The following is a 15,508-nucleotide window of genomic DNA, read 5'->3' as shown; positions in this document are numbered from 1 at the left end:
TTGAGTTACGGGTAAGCGAAGCGACCCCTTCCAGCTTGGGGGTGGGGGAAGGGGGTCAGTGTGAGCCTGTTTATGGTCTAATTAAATACATTCTGGCTATTTAGATTAAATTTAATAGGGAAAGTACATCAAGACAACCAAAACCATTTACCAACAGCCATTATAACTATCTTGTTAAATCATGCATTTTAAAGAGAATAAACTCAAGACAGCATAGTATTACTAGATTAAGCTATTAAAGTAGTGACATCATGTACCTATTATATTCAGCATAACCACTACAGCACTATTATTCCCTTTATAAATCACTGACCATTATTGTTATCATTGCATCATGCATAAGACTATCAAATCATATAAACTCAAGAAAGTAAAGTATATAACAAAAAGGCACAATACCGTGACTGGAACGATACACAAATAACCCGCACATAAAAGACAGAAGCTTACGACGACGTTTCGGTCCGACTTGGACCATTGACAAAGTCACACTAACAGAGGAGGAGCAGGACGGCTATATATAGGCAGGAAGAGGTGGAGGTAGTAGTAGTGGTAGTAGTAGTAGTAGTAGTACAAGAATTGTATATAATACCGACAGGATGAAATGACACACGCACAACACCCGGGCATCCTCACCGTAGACGTTTCGCCATCCAGCCAGCCACTGGATGGCGAAACGTCCACAACAAAGACAACCAGACGCCGCACATGTGTCTAATTTCATCAGTAGTTGTAGTAGAAGAAGAAGAGGTAGTAGTAGTGGTAGTGGTAGAAGTGGGAAATAAGGAAGACGAGCCAGTCAAATACAAAGGAAGGGGAGCACTGCAAGAGAGCTAGAAACCCACAGAGGGAGAGCAAGCGCACCGAGGTGCGTGAAAGGGGAAGTGGTGAAATAAAATAAAGAAGGAACAGAAACACGAGACAGGAGAGAGAAAGACAACCCAGAGGAGAAAAGGAGAGAGGAAAGGGGAAGAGGAAGAAGAAAAAGAAGAAGAAGAAAAAATGAGGATTCAGGTTAAGTCACGGGTGTTCTGAAGTTTGGAGCATTTTACAATGTAGTGGGAGAGGAAGGCATCTACAGAGACGAAGCCAGGGCTAAGGTTCATACAAGGAAAGTTGTGTATAAGAGAGGATTCAACTAAACGGCGACTGTTCGAGTTGGAAGTAGGGAAGACAGTTTTAGCAGAAGACCAGTCAATAGGATGGCTATGATCTCTGACGTGACAGAAAAGAGCATTGTTAGTGTCGGCAAGCCTAACACTATTTTTGTGCTCCCTAAGTCTGTCAGAAAGAGATCGACCAGTTTCTCCAAAGTATTGAAGAGGACAGGAGGAGCAAGAAATAGAGTAGACACCAGGAACATCTGTAGAGGGAGGAGAGGTATGAACGAGATTAGTGCGAAGAGTGTTAGTCTGGCGGAAGGTAAGCTTGATGTCTAAGGGACGGAGAGAATTGTTGAGATTAGAAAGACCGGAAATGTAGGGAAGGCAGAGGATAGAAGAGTTCCCATGAGTAGAGAGTTTGGGAGAGAAGAAATTGCGTTTAGCACGTGAGAGGGCAGAGTCTATGAAATGGGAAGGGTAGCCAAGACGGGAGAACGAATTATAAAGAGTGGAAATTTCTGCTGGAAGGAACTGAGGATCACAGATGCGGAGGGCACGGAGAAAGAGGGAGATAAGAACACTTTTCTTGACAGGGAAAGCATGATAGGAAAAGTAGTGAATGTACATGCCACTGTGCATAGGTTTACGGTAAACGGAAAAGGAAAAACCTGTATCTGAGCGGTGGACATGGACATCAAGGAAAGGAAGTAAGGAATTAGATTCCCATTCAGCTTTAAACTTAATGGAAGGGGCAAGATTGTTAAGAGCTTCAAGAAAAGGTTGGAAGAGACTGGAGTCATGAGGCCACAGAGCAAAGATGTCATCCACATAGCGGAGCCAGAGTGAAGGTTGCACATCGAGGGTAGGAAGAAGAACAGTCTCGAAGTATTCCATGTAAAGATTAGCAAGGACAGGAGAGAGAGGAGAGCCCATAGCGACACCGAAGGTTTGGGAATAATATTTCCCTTGGAAGGAAAAGGAGTTAGAGTCCACACAGAGGCGGATCAGATCAAGAAAGACATCAGTGGGGATAGGGAGATGAAGAAACCCTTCATGGGCCTTCTCTCTAAGGAAATCAAGGACATCATCAAGAGGGACATTGGTGAAGAGGGACTCAACTATGGCCTTCCCAAAACTCATAAACCTGATATTCCTCTTCGTCCTATCATATCCTCTAGAGGTTCTGTCTCTTATTCTCTTGCTTCTTGGCTGGCCAAAACCCTCACTCCCTTTCTTGGTACTTTTTCTTCTGCCCACCTCCGTCACTCTCAAGACTTCATTGAACGGGTTCGCTCTCTCCCAACCTGTAAGATGCTTAGTCTTGACTACTACTACCTCTTCTTCTACTACAACTACTGATGAAATTAGACACATGTGCGGCGTCTGGTTGTCTTTGTTGTGGACGTTTCGCCATCCAGTGGCTGGCTGGATGGCGAAACGTCTACGGTGAGGATGCCCGGGTGTTGTGCGTGTGTCATTTCATCCTGTCGGTATTATATACAATTCTTGTACTACTACTACTACTACTACCACTACTACTACCTCCACCTCTTCCTGCCTATATATAGCCGTCCTGCTCCTCCTCTGTTAGTGTAACTTTGTCAATGGTCCAAGTCGGACCGAAACGTCGTCGTAAGCTTCTGTCTTTTATGTGCGGGTTATTTGTGTAAGAAAGTAAAGAATTGTTTATATTCACAGGCACTTCTTAAATAAACTTTTTCTGGATTTCATATTGGCAAAATCATCAATTATATTCTGAAAATCAATATTTCTTGTTAGATCAGACTCAATGGTCAACAAGGCTAGGTTACACAATTTGTCTTGGCTCATTGTTGAACGGAGCTGGTTTTTCACTCTTTTCAAAACAGAAAATGAACGTTCTCCTTCACAGTTAGTAGCTGGAAGTGTTAGGTAAAGGCGATACACTATGTCAACATTAGGGAAGGTTTCTGAGATACCTGCATTTCTTAAATGTTTCAAAGCAGCTGAGGGCACACATTTTTCAGGTGGAGCTTTAATCTGATTCATATACCCAGAAAAATTAACCATTTCTTCAACAAATGTGTCCTGAACATCTGCTGAAAGGTGTTGTTGTCATTGAGATTCTGGTAGATTTCTTTCCTTTTCACCAATTCTGTAATCAGTGAATCCAGAATGATGAAGTATGTAGCTGTCTTACATTTCTGCCTTGGTAGCAACACAATTTCATTGTCTGGCTCTTCAAAATTGCGTTTCCTCTTCCTTGACCGCTGATGATCAGCCCGGTAACTGAAGTCTTTCACCAGCAGTTTAGCTTTCTCTTCAAACATTTCAAAAGCTTCATCATTGCGAAGTGAGCTTACAAATTCCACTAACCCTGCATAGAGGTTAGCACAAGTAGCCATTTCAATTTCAATTTTCTGAAGTGTCTTGTTCGTGGCATTTAACCGTTCCAGTATACAGTCCCAAAGCACACAGAGTAAGGCCAATTCAAAATCTTCCAATTTTGATGCTAAGCTGGCTGCTTCGCTGTCTGGTCTTCATCCTCTGCTATTTGGATCAAAGCAAAACGTATTTCAGCAAAGCTGTCTTTCAAAGCATGTGTTGCATCATGCTGCGGTGACCACCTTGTTGTTGATAATGATTTGATGACATCTCCATGAATGGTTGACTTGAGTATACTCCACCGATGCGTTGAAGCAGAGAAAAAATTAAAGAGTGCTTTTAAAAGTCCAAAAAATGAAACTGCAGCGACACAACACTCCGCAGCACATGACCCAACAAGATTAAGAGAATGTGCTGAGCAGGACACATAGTCAGCAAGTGGGTTGATTTGCTTGATACGGGCTTGCAATCCATTATATTTACCCGACATGTTACTTGCATTGTCGTAGCTCTGGCCACGGCAATCCATAATAGAGAGATCATGTTCAAGCAGAGTATCCAGTACTACATTCATCATTGTTTCTCCATCATGGCCTGAAAGAGGAATGAATTTTATAAAGCGCTCTACAGGCTTACCACTGGAGTCGACAAAGCGAACAATGAATGTCAATTGATCTGTATGTGAAATATCTGGTGTTGAATCTACACTTATTGCAAAGTATTTTGCAGTTTTCACAGCTGCTATGATGATATTGAGGACCTTCTTAGTCATCAGTTCAATAAATTCATTGCATATAGTAGATGACATGTAAGATACAGAGCCTCTTCCTGCATACCCAAGGCGTGACACATGATTTGCTAAGAATGGATCGAATTGTGCTAACAGTTCTATGATCCCTAGGAAATTGCCATTGTTTTCCGAACCAAAAACCTCATTTTCTCCACGGAAAGCAAGTCCTCTTAGAGCTAAGAATTTTACAACAGCAACAACTCTTTCTAGAACTTTTCTCCAATAAGTGCGCTCTTTTTCAGTTTGATTTTCCAAATGAGAATCCAATAAGCCTTTTTTTCTGTGCACGAAATACACTGGCTAAAATGCAGCTCCTGTGAGTGGTGCTGTTTTCATGTTCCTCGAAACGCTTGGAATTTTTCCAGTCATTGAAACCCTGTGTGAAGGTATTTTCTTAGGTAGAAAATAGCTTGCATGCTGAACAATACACTTTTCCTGAGCTTTCAGAGTATACCATCCATGATCTTTTCACAGTTTCTGAATTTGCAAGCTTCCTATAAAACATAGCTGACTTTAAACAACGACGACTTCCATCATCATAAATCCTTGCTGATTTCCTAAAGTCAATGTTCAGAGTTTGACTGAAGTTTTCTGCAATGAAAGCATTACGTAGAGAATCTGGGATTACATTTGGCCATGAGGCAGGAACTTTTAAGACAAATCCTGTGGATGAAATGTCCGTTGAGACATTGAGAGGAGACACAAAAGAAGTAGATGCTGGCTGAGAAATAATGGAGGGAGAGCTTCCTGTATGATCTGACGTATCTGCAGATTCACCTGTACTGGTAACATCAGAAACTGTTTTCGTGAGCATGTCTGTGATCTTTCTGCAGCTTCCTACATCTTTCTTTTTCTGTTCTTCTTCTTGAATTTTCTTCTTTCTTTTCTGTGACCCACTCGCATAAGAACGTCCAACATCACGTTCACGAGATGCCATAATGAGGATGTATCACTGTCTGTAATCATGCAAATACAAATTTTTCATTTCAATTATTATTAATTTTTTAATTATTAATTTTTTTTCTGTCAATTGGGGGGATATGGCCCTTGTAGGACCCTTTCCTCTTGCTGCGCATCTAAAAATTCAAAACGTTACCAGAAAGGAGTCATACAGAACTTTTACCATAGATTAGGTTAGTGATTTGGGCTACGAATATTTTACTAATTCATCCTCCTTGATCTCCAATTTACTTAAACAGAAATCATACTGAGTCCAAGAACAATGCACAATGGTATTTATATTACCATTTTCATAACTAAACTAATCATTATGTTTTGCATGATATATGGCCTACCTACCACCATAGATAAGGACATGAGAATTAAAGAATGCAGGGACAATTTTCAGTTTCACCCAACCAACGATTTTCTGATGTGGCTTATGTGTTTCTGGGGAAATATGTAGTAAATTAACTGATGTTCTACATCACTTCCGTCGCAACTTGAAAACTAAGCATTTGCGACGGAAGTGATGTAGAACATCAATCAATTGAGATCTGTTATTGAAATGATAAAGACTTAAAGACAGGACAAAGTGCTTTTAAAACCTACAAACGGAAGTCAGTTTGCGTTTTTAGGTTTTTCTTTATAGTATTTTTACCAAAAATGCGTCTTTACTGGTCCATGCGTCTTTACTGGTCAAGTAACCCTATCAGGTACCTCCCTTAACATTTAAAGGCGAAAACAAACATTTATCCATACACATCAATGTCTATCAACAACACTTCAGTTAATTTGTCACAGTACAAGTCTAGATAACGTGTAATTACTACAGAAAATTGGAGAGGAATCTCCCATACTCACCCATTAGCGGGAAAACACAGCTGTTCTGATGTAAACAAAGGCGTGTTGAGTGTTGCCATCTATAGTTAGGTTTATTTATTTTTATTTTATTTTATTTCATTATTTATTTTTGTTTTGATTAATTTTTAAAAATCAATTTTACTCTCCAAACACTTGAACTTTTTAGGTAGGGACCCCTTTGCACTTGCACCATGTGCGCAGTCTTGGATGAGCCCCTGAACCCCTAGGACCGCGGGGCCCCCAAATGCGCGGGGCCCTAGGCAAATGCCTCGTTTGCTTAATGCGGTAATCCGGCCATGCTTACAACCCCATCTATAAATATATTAAACAACCACGGTGACATCACACATCCTTGTCTAAGGCCTACTTTTACTGGGAAATAATTTCCCTCTTTCCTACATACTCTAACTTGAGCCTCACTATCCTCGTAAAAACTCTTCACTGCTTTCAGTAACCTACCTCCTACACCATACACCTGCAACATCTGCCACATTGCCCATATATATATATATATATATATATATATATATATATATATATATATATATATATATATATATATATATAGCAGGTCTGGCTCCAATATATATATATATATATATATATATATATATATATATATATATATATATATATATATATGTATATATAAATATATATATATACATATATATATATATATATATATATATATATATATATATATATATATATATATATATATATATATATATATATATATATATATATATATATATATATATATTATTGTAATCACGAACAAGTGGCATTTAATCAATAACAAACTGCGGCTAGCCAGGGGATCAAACCCGTGTTGTTTTAGCCAGCCTCACACCACACCCCAAATGGAGTGTGGGGGGGGGGGGGAACCGGTGTGTGGTGGCATCCAGTTTGTCTCTCAGACTGGCTGGCTGGCTCCACACTACTACTCTCTGAAAACTTACCATACTTCTCCTGTTGTTGCCTTCGCAACATTGCGAGGCTCCTGATGACGCACTCAGAAGTGTGAAAATAACTGAGCTAAAGATTTCTAAACTTACATTATTTTTGTTCTGAATAAATGTAGGAGTATTTTGAAACAAAAGTCCGAATATTGTCAAATAGTAAACGTGAGTCCAAATTTAGTCAAAGAACCTATGAAACACTATATATATATATATATATATATATATATATATATATATATATATATATATATATATATATATATATATATATATATATATATATATATATATATATATATATATATATATATATATATATATATATATATATATATACATATATATATATATATATATATATATATATATATATATATATATATATATATATATATATATATATATATATATATATATATATATATATATATATGCTACACGGATGCTACACGCCAAGGTATTGGTCCAGTGTGGGTAGATTGGTAAAGCACTGCGTCCCTTGTCCTAAGGTTCGTAGGTTCGAGTCTCCTTCAGCCAGAGATCAGTGTTTGTGTATATTTCGCATGCTCTCGCGAATTCCTTGCATTGTTCAAATCTCTAGTATGGCTGATGCATGCAGGGGATGAGATGAAAAGCTGTAAGCCTTCTCCCTGAAAGCTGGCTGCCTTGGATCAAACGCGTAGCGGATGCTACACGCCAAGGTATTGGTCCAGTGTGGGTAGATTGGTAAAGCACTGCGTACCTTGTCCTAAGGTTCGTAGGTTCGAGTCTCCTTCAGCCAGAGATCAGTGTTTATATATATATATATATATATATATATATATATATATATATATATATATATATATATATATATATTAGTGTTTGATAGGTTATGTGAGTAAATTTGGACTCAGATTTACTGTTTGTTAATATTCGGACGTTTGTTTGAAAACACTCCTACATTTATTCAGAAAAAAAATGTAAGTTTGCTTAGAAAGAAGAGAAATATTGTCTTAACACACACACAGACAAAGACAAACAAAGAAGTACAGAACTATGAGGTTAAAACACAGAAGGAGTCGTAAACACCAGCCAAGAAGTAAAGAGCTGTTAGCTAAACACAGACAGACAGAGACGTTAAGACCAGCTAAGTAGTACAGAGAGGTATGGTCAACAATGTCGGGGGTACAAACATGATGTGTGTGTCACGAACCTGGCTCACGCCATGCTCCTCAAATAATTCTTTTTTTTCTGTAACTTACGCAAGTTTTCCAGGAAAACCGCTTTTAGATTTTTTTTTTCACAAAAGTTAAGAAAGCTGTCATTGTTGTCCTGCACGTCAGTACCTTAGCAGTTTCTAGCTAATCCCTGGCAATATACGTCGCTCGGTGTGGTAGTTGTGTTTACTCAAGGGACGACGCTAACGAGGATGTCCCACGAGAGAAGCAGCGAGTGAGTTTACGTGGCCCTGGGCACCAAGAATGTCTCCTTCGTGACACAAGATCATCATAGGTCATCTTGTCATGCGAGATGATATGTCAAGACAAGGCTTTTTATTGAAATATATGTAAATATGTATGACCAAAGGCTTAAAGGAGCATGAATACATATAATTTTTTATTTTTCGAATAATGAAAAGTAGAGAAGAATTTAATTTCATTACTCTCTTCCCCCTCCTATCTCCCCAGTCTTCCCCAAAAATAAACAAACAAAAAACAAAAAGAAACTATTTGAAAATGCATGCGATTCCGACTAACTGAGGTAATGGATGATTGGTGGAGCTGAGTGAAGATAAATGCCATGTACTGGAGATAGGACAAAGCGCTGACAAACAGCAGGAAGAATATCTATTTTGTGACTCCGGAAGATCATACAAATATAATCGGTAATAAATTCTTATACTTTGTTGTCACACTACACACCAGCCTAAACATGTGTTAATTAATAATAAACGCTGAAAAAGCTGTTCGCAACATATGTTAGGCCAGAACTGGAAATTGCCGCGGCTACGCAGCGCTAAACGCTTGCCTCGACAAATACATGAAGAGAAGACTGAGCAGGTCGAACGATGTTGTACAAAACATCTCCCAAAGTTACGATGGAACAATAAAGAGGTACAATACCGTGACTGGAACAATGCATAAATAACACACACATCACGACTCACGAAATCGAAAATAACATGACTGTAAACAAAGAGTGCGTGTGAACCCATGGTGAGTGAGTGTCAGGACTCACTCACCATAGTGAGTGAGTGTCAGGACTCACTCACCATGGTGAGTGAGTGTCAGGACTCACTCACCATAGTGAGTGAGTGTCAGGACTCACTCACCATAGTGAGTGAGTGTCAGGACTCACTCGCCATAGTGAGTGAGTGTCAGGACTCACTCACCATGGTGAGTGAGTGTCAGGACTCACTCACCATAGTGAGTGAGTGTCAGGACTCACTCACCATGGTGAGTGAGTGTCAGGACTCACTCACCATGGTGAGTGAATGGCAGGACTCACTTACTATGGTGAGTGAGTGACAGGGCTCACTCACCGTGGTGAGTGAGTGTCAGGACTCACTCACCATGGTGAGTGAGTGTCAGGACTCACTTACTATGGTGAGTGAGTGACAGGGCTCACTCACCGTGGTGAGTGAGTGTCAGGACTCACTTACCATGGTGAGTGAGTGATAGGACTCACTCACCGTGGTGAGTGAGTGTCAGGACTCACTCACCGTGGTGAGTGAGTGTCAGGACTCACTCACCACGTCTTCAAACCCCCACCTGTTCCCTGAAATTTTGTTATAACTTGCATGTAGGAAACTCTAACATAAGACAACGTTACGGTCCGACTTGGACAGAAACGTCATAAATTTCTTTTTCCAATATTCGGGTTATTTAAGAAATATTATTATATTATTCTTATTACATTATACAGAGGAAAGATTAAAAAAAACATGAGATGGTAGGAGAAGAGGAGACATGATAACAACATGCAAGGTCAGGAAGGAATAAGACAGAACGAATGCAAAGGATTTCTCAGCTTCTTCCAGAGGGAGAGAATGAAGCCAGAGTTGTAAAGAGGAGGAGACGTCGCGCTCGAAGCTTACTAAGAGACATTTTTGATAAATACCTTAGTGGAACAAGAGAATGAGACGAACACAGTAGTGGAACAAGAGAATGAGACGAACACAGTAGTGGAACAAGAGAATGAAACGACCACAGTAGTGGAACAAGAGAATGAAACGAACACAGTAGTGGAACAAGAGAATGAGACGAACACAGTAGTGGAACAAGAGAATGAAACGACCACAGTAGTGGAACAAGAGAATGAAACGAACACAGTAGTGGAACAAGAGAATGAGACGAACACAGTAGTGGAACAAGAGAATGAAACGAACACAGTAGTGGAACAAGAGAATGAGACGAACACAGTAGTGGAACAAGAGAATGAAACGAACACAGTAGTGGAACAAAAGAATGAGACGAACACAGTAGTGGAACAAGAGAATTAGACAAACACAGTAGTGGAACAAGAGAATGAGACAAACACAGTAGTGGAACAAGAGAATGAGAAAAACACAGTAGCGGAACAATAAAATGAAGTAAACTCAGTAGTGGAAGAAGAGAATGAGGCAAGCACAGTAGTGGAACAAGAGAATGAGGGAAATACAGTAGTGGAACAATAGAATGAGGCAAACACAGTAGTGGAACCAAAGAATGAGGCAAACACAGTAATGGAGCAATAGAATGACTCAAACACAGTAGTGGAACAATAGAATGAGGCAAACACAGTAGTGGAACAATAGAATGAGGCAAACACAGTAGTGGAACAATAGAATGACACAAACACAGTAGTGGAACAATAGAATGAGACAAACACAGTAGTGGAACAATAGAAAGAGTCAATTACAGTAGTTGAATAATTGAATGAGACAAACACAGTAGTGGAAAAATATAATGCGACAAACATAGTACTGGAACATTAGAATGATATAAAACTGTAGTGGAACAATAGAATGAGACAAACACAGTAGTCGAAGAATGGAATGAGACAAACACAGTAGATGAACAATATAATGAGACAAACACAGTAGTGGAACAATAGACTGAGAGAAATGCAATAGTGGAACATTGGAATGAGACAAATGCCATAGTGGAACAATAGAATGAGACAAACACAATAGTGAAACAACAGAATGAGACAAACACAGTAGTGGAACATTGGAATGAGACAAATACAGTAGTGAAACACAGGAATGGGACAAATGCAGTAGTGGAACACTGGAATGGGACAAAATTAGAAGTATAATACTGAAATTTAAGAAAAAGAATAACGGAAGATTGGAGTTGGACAAATGCAGAAGTGGAAAAATGGTATGGGACAAATACAACAGTAGAACACTGGAATGGAAGAAATCCATTATTGGAACAATGGAATGGGTTGTAAGAGTAGCTAGTAAAACCCTCAACTTTTTTTTTAGAAATATAAGATATTAAAAACTGACGACAGAACACAACGAAGTGGCCAGAAGAACTCACACGGGTAGAACAAAGTTACTAGTTACGGGCGATTTCAATCACAAGGAGATTGATTGGGAAAACCTGGAACCACATGGGGGTCCCGAAACACGGAGAGACAAGATGATGGATGTGGTACTGGAAAACCTCATGCATCAACATGTTAGGGACACTACCAGAGAGAGAGGGGAGGATGAACCAGCAGGACTGGATCTCGTGTTCACCCTGAGTAGCTCGGACATCGAGGACATCACATATGAAAGGCACTTTGGAGCTAATGATCACGTGGTACTGAGCTTTGAATACATAGTAGAGTTAGAGGTGGAGAGGGTAATAGGAGTAAGATGGGAAAGGCCAAACTACAAAAGGGGGGGGGGACTACACAGGTTTGAGGAACTTCCTGCAGGAGGCTTAGTGGGAAAGAGAATTGATAGAAAAGTCGGTAAACGAAATGATGGACTATGTAACATAAAAATGCAAGGAGGCAGAGGAAAGGTTTGTTCCCAAGGGAAACAGAAATAATGGGAAGACCAGAACGAGCCTTTGGTTTACCATAAGGTTTAGGGAGGCAAAACGTGCACTAGAGAATGGAAAATGTACAGAAGACAAAGGACCCAGGAAAATAAAGAGATCAGTTGAAGAGCCAGAAACGAGTATGCACAGATAAGGAGGGAAGCTCAGCGACAGTACGAAAACGACATAGCATCGAAAGTCAGGTCTGATCCATAGCTGTTGTATAGCCACATCAGGAGGAAAACAACAGTCAAGGACAAAGTAATCAGGCTGAGGAAAGAAGGTGGGGAGCTCACAAGAAACGACCAAGAAGTATGTGAAGAGCTCAACATGAGATTAAAGAAAGTATTTACAGTGGAGTCAGCAAGGTCTCTGGGAGGTCAGAACAGAGGGGTACACCAACAAGGGATATACCAACAAGTGTTGGATGAAATACACACAACCGAGGAGGATGTGAACAAGCTACTAAGTGATATTGATACCTCAAAGGCGGTGGGACCGGACATCTCTCTGTGGGTCCTTAGAGAGGGAACAGAGACGCTCTGTGTGCCACTAACCACAATTTTCAACACATCCCTTGAAACTGGGCAACTACCTGAGGTAAGGAAGACGGCAAATATAGTACCCATTTTTAAGAAAGGAGACAGAGACGAGGCATTAAACTACAGACAAGTGTCACTGACGTGTATAATATGAAAAGTCATGGATAAGAATATCAGGAGGAGAGTGGTGGAGCACCTAGAACGGAACAAGCTTATAAACGACAACCAACACGGATTCATGGAAGACAAATCTTGTGTCTCAAACCTACTGGAGTTTAATGACAAGGTAACGGAAGTAAGACAAGAGAGAAAGAAGGCTGGGTACATTGCATTTTCTTGGACTGCAAGAAGGCCTTCGACACAGTTCCTCACAAGAGGTTACTGCAAAAGCTAGAGGATCAGGCACACATAACAGGAAGAGCACTGCAATGGATCAGAGAATACTGACAGGGAGGCAGCAATGAGTCATGGTATGTGACGAGGTATCACAGTGGGCGCCTGTGACGAGCGGGGTTCCACAGGGGTCGGTCCTAGGACCAGTGCTATTTTTGGTATATGTGAATGACATGACGCAAGTGTACCTGTTTGCAGATGATGTAAAGTTAATGAGAAGAATTCAGTCAGATGAGAACCAGGTAGGCTTACAAAGAGACCTGGACAGGCTGGAAGCTTGGTCTAGCAACTTGCTCCTCGAATTTAACCCTGCCAAATGCAAAATCATGAAGATCGGGGAAGAGCAAAGAAGACCCCAGAGAGAGTATAGGATAGGTGGTCAAAGACTGCAAACCTCACTCAAGGAAAAAGATCTTGGGGTGAGTATAATACTGAGCACATCTCCTGAAGTGCACATCAACCAGATAACTGCTGCAGCATATGGGCGCCTCGCAAACCTGAGAACAGCGCTCCGATACTTCAATAAGGAATCGTTCAAGACTCTATACACCGTGTATGCCAGACCCACACTGGAGAATGCAGCACCAGTTTAGAACCCACACCTGGTCAAACATGTCATGAAATAAGAGAAAGTGCAAAGGTTTGTAACAAGGCTAGTACCAGAGATCAGGGCAATGCCATACGAAGAAAGGTTAAGGGAAATCGGATAGACAACACTGGAGGATAGGACGGCAAGGGGAGACATGATTACGGCATACAAAATACTGCGAGGAATTGACAAGGTGGACAGAGACAGGATGTTCCAGAGATGGGACACAGAAACAAGCTGTCACAACTGGAGGTTGAAGACTCAAATGAGTCAGAGAGATGTTAGGAAACACTTTTTTTAGTGGTATAAACCTTGGTAATAAATACCGACAAGTTGGTTTAGAAAGACACGTAAGCAAACACTATAACATATTTATTAGAAAACGTTTCGGTCCTGGGACCTTGATCACTTCTAACATACAGAGGTAGAAAGACATTATATAGGCGGAGAGTGAGATGTGACGCACGTGACCTGAGGAATGTCATAAGAACATAAGAATGGAGGAACACTGTAGAAGGCCTACTGGCCCATGTTCTTATGACATTCCTCAGGTCACGTGCGTCACATCTCACTCTCCGCCTATATAATGTCTTTCTACCTCTGTATGTTAGAAGTGATCAAGGTCCCAGGACCGAAACGTTTTCTAATAAATATGTTATAGTGTTTGCTTACGTGTCTTTCTAAACCAACTTTTTTTAGTCATAGAGTTGTCAGGAAGTGGAATAGTCTGACAAGTGATGTAGTAGAGGCAGGGACCATACATAGTTTTAAGACAAGGTATGATAAAGCTCATGGAGCAGGGAGAGAGAGGGCCTAGTAGTGACCAGTGAAGAGGCAGGGCCAGGAGCTATGTATCGAATACGTGAGTACAAATAGGTGAGTACACACACACACACACACACACAGCTGGTGTGTGACGTGTATAGTGTGCAAGGTCATGGAGAAAATTATAAGGAGAAGAGTGGTGGAGCACCTAGAAAGGAATGAGCTTATCAAAGACAACCAGCACGGTTTCAGGGACGGGAAATCCTGCGTCACAAACCTACTGGAGTTTTATGACAGAGTGACGGCAGTAAGACATGAGAGAGAACGGTGGGTAGATTATATTTTCTTGGACTGTAAGAAGGAGTTTGACACAAGCAGGAATAACAGGGAAGGCACTATAGTAGATCAAGGAATTCCTGTCAGGAGGACAACAGGGAGTCATTGTACGTGGCGACGTGTCAGAATTGGCGCCTGTAGCGAGCGGGGTGCCACAGGGATCAGTCCTATGACCTGTGCTGTTTCTTGTATTTGTGAACGACATGACGGAAGGTATAGACTCCGAAGTGTCCCTGTTTGCAAATGATGTGTAGTTGTTGAGAAGAATTCAATCGGACGAAGACCAGGCAGAACTACAGACAACCCAACCAAGTGCAAAGTTATGAAGATTGAGGAAGGGCAAAGAAGATCACAGATGGAGTACAGTCTAGGGGTCCAGAGCCTACAACCCTCACTCAAGGAAAAAGATCTTGGTGTGAGTATAACACAGGGAACATTTCCTGAGGCGCACATGAACCAAATAACTGCTGCAGCACACGGGCGCCTGGCAAACCTAGAAGAGCATTCCGACATCTAAATAAGGAGTCATTCAGGACCCTGTGCACTGTGTACGTTAGGCCCATATTGGAATATGCAGCGCCAGTTTGGAACCCTCACCTAGCCAAGCACGTAAGGAAACTAGAGAAAGTGCAAAGGTTTGCAGCAAGACTAGTCCCGGAGCTAAGGGGTATGTCCTACGAGGCGAGGTTAAGGGAAATCGACCTGACGACACTGGAAGACAGAAGAGTTAGGGAGGATATGATAACGACATATAAAATACTGAGCGGTATAAACAAGACGGCCAAAGGCAGGATGTTCCAGAGATGGGACACAGCAACAAGGGGACACAGTTGGAAGCTGAAGACTCAGATG

This window comes from Cherax quadricarinatus, chromosome 13, assembly GCF_038502225.1.
Source record: "Cherax quadricarinatus isolate ZL_2023a chromosome 13, ASM3850222v1, whole genome shotgun sequence".
Classification (NCBI taxonomy): Eukaryota; Metazoa; Arthropoda; class Malacostraca; order Decapoda; family Parastacidae; genus Cherax; species Cherax quadricarinatus.
The sequence above is the reverse complement of the archived record's forward strand: the minus strand, read 5'-3'. Positions refer to the sequence as shown.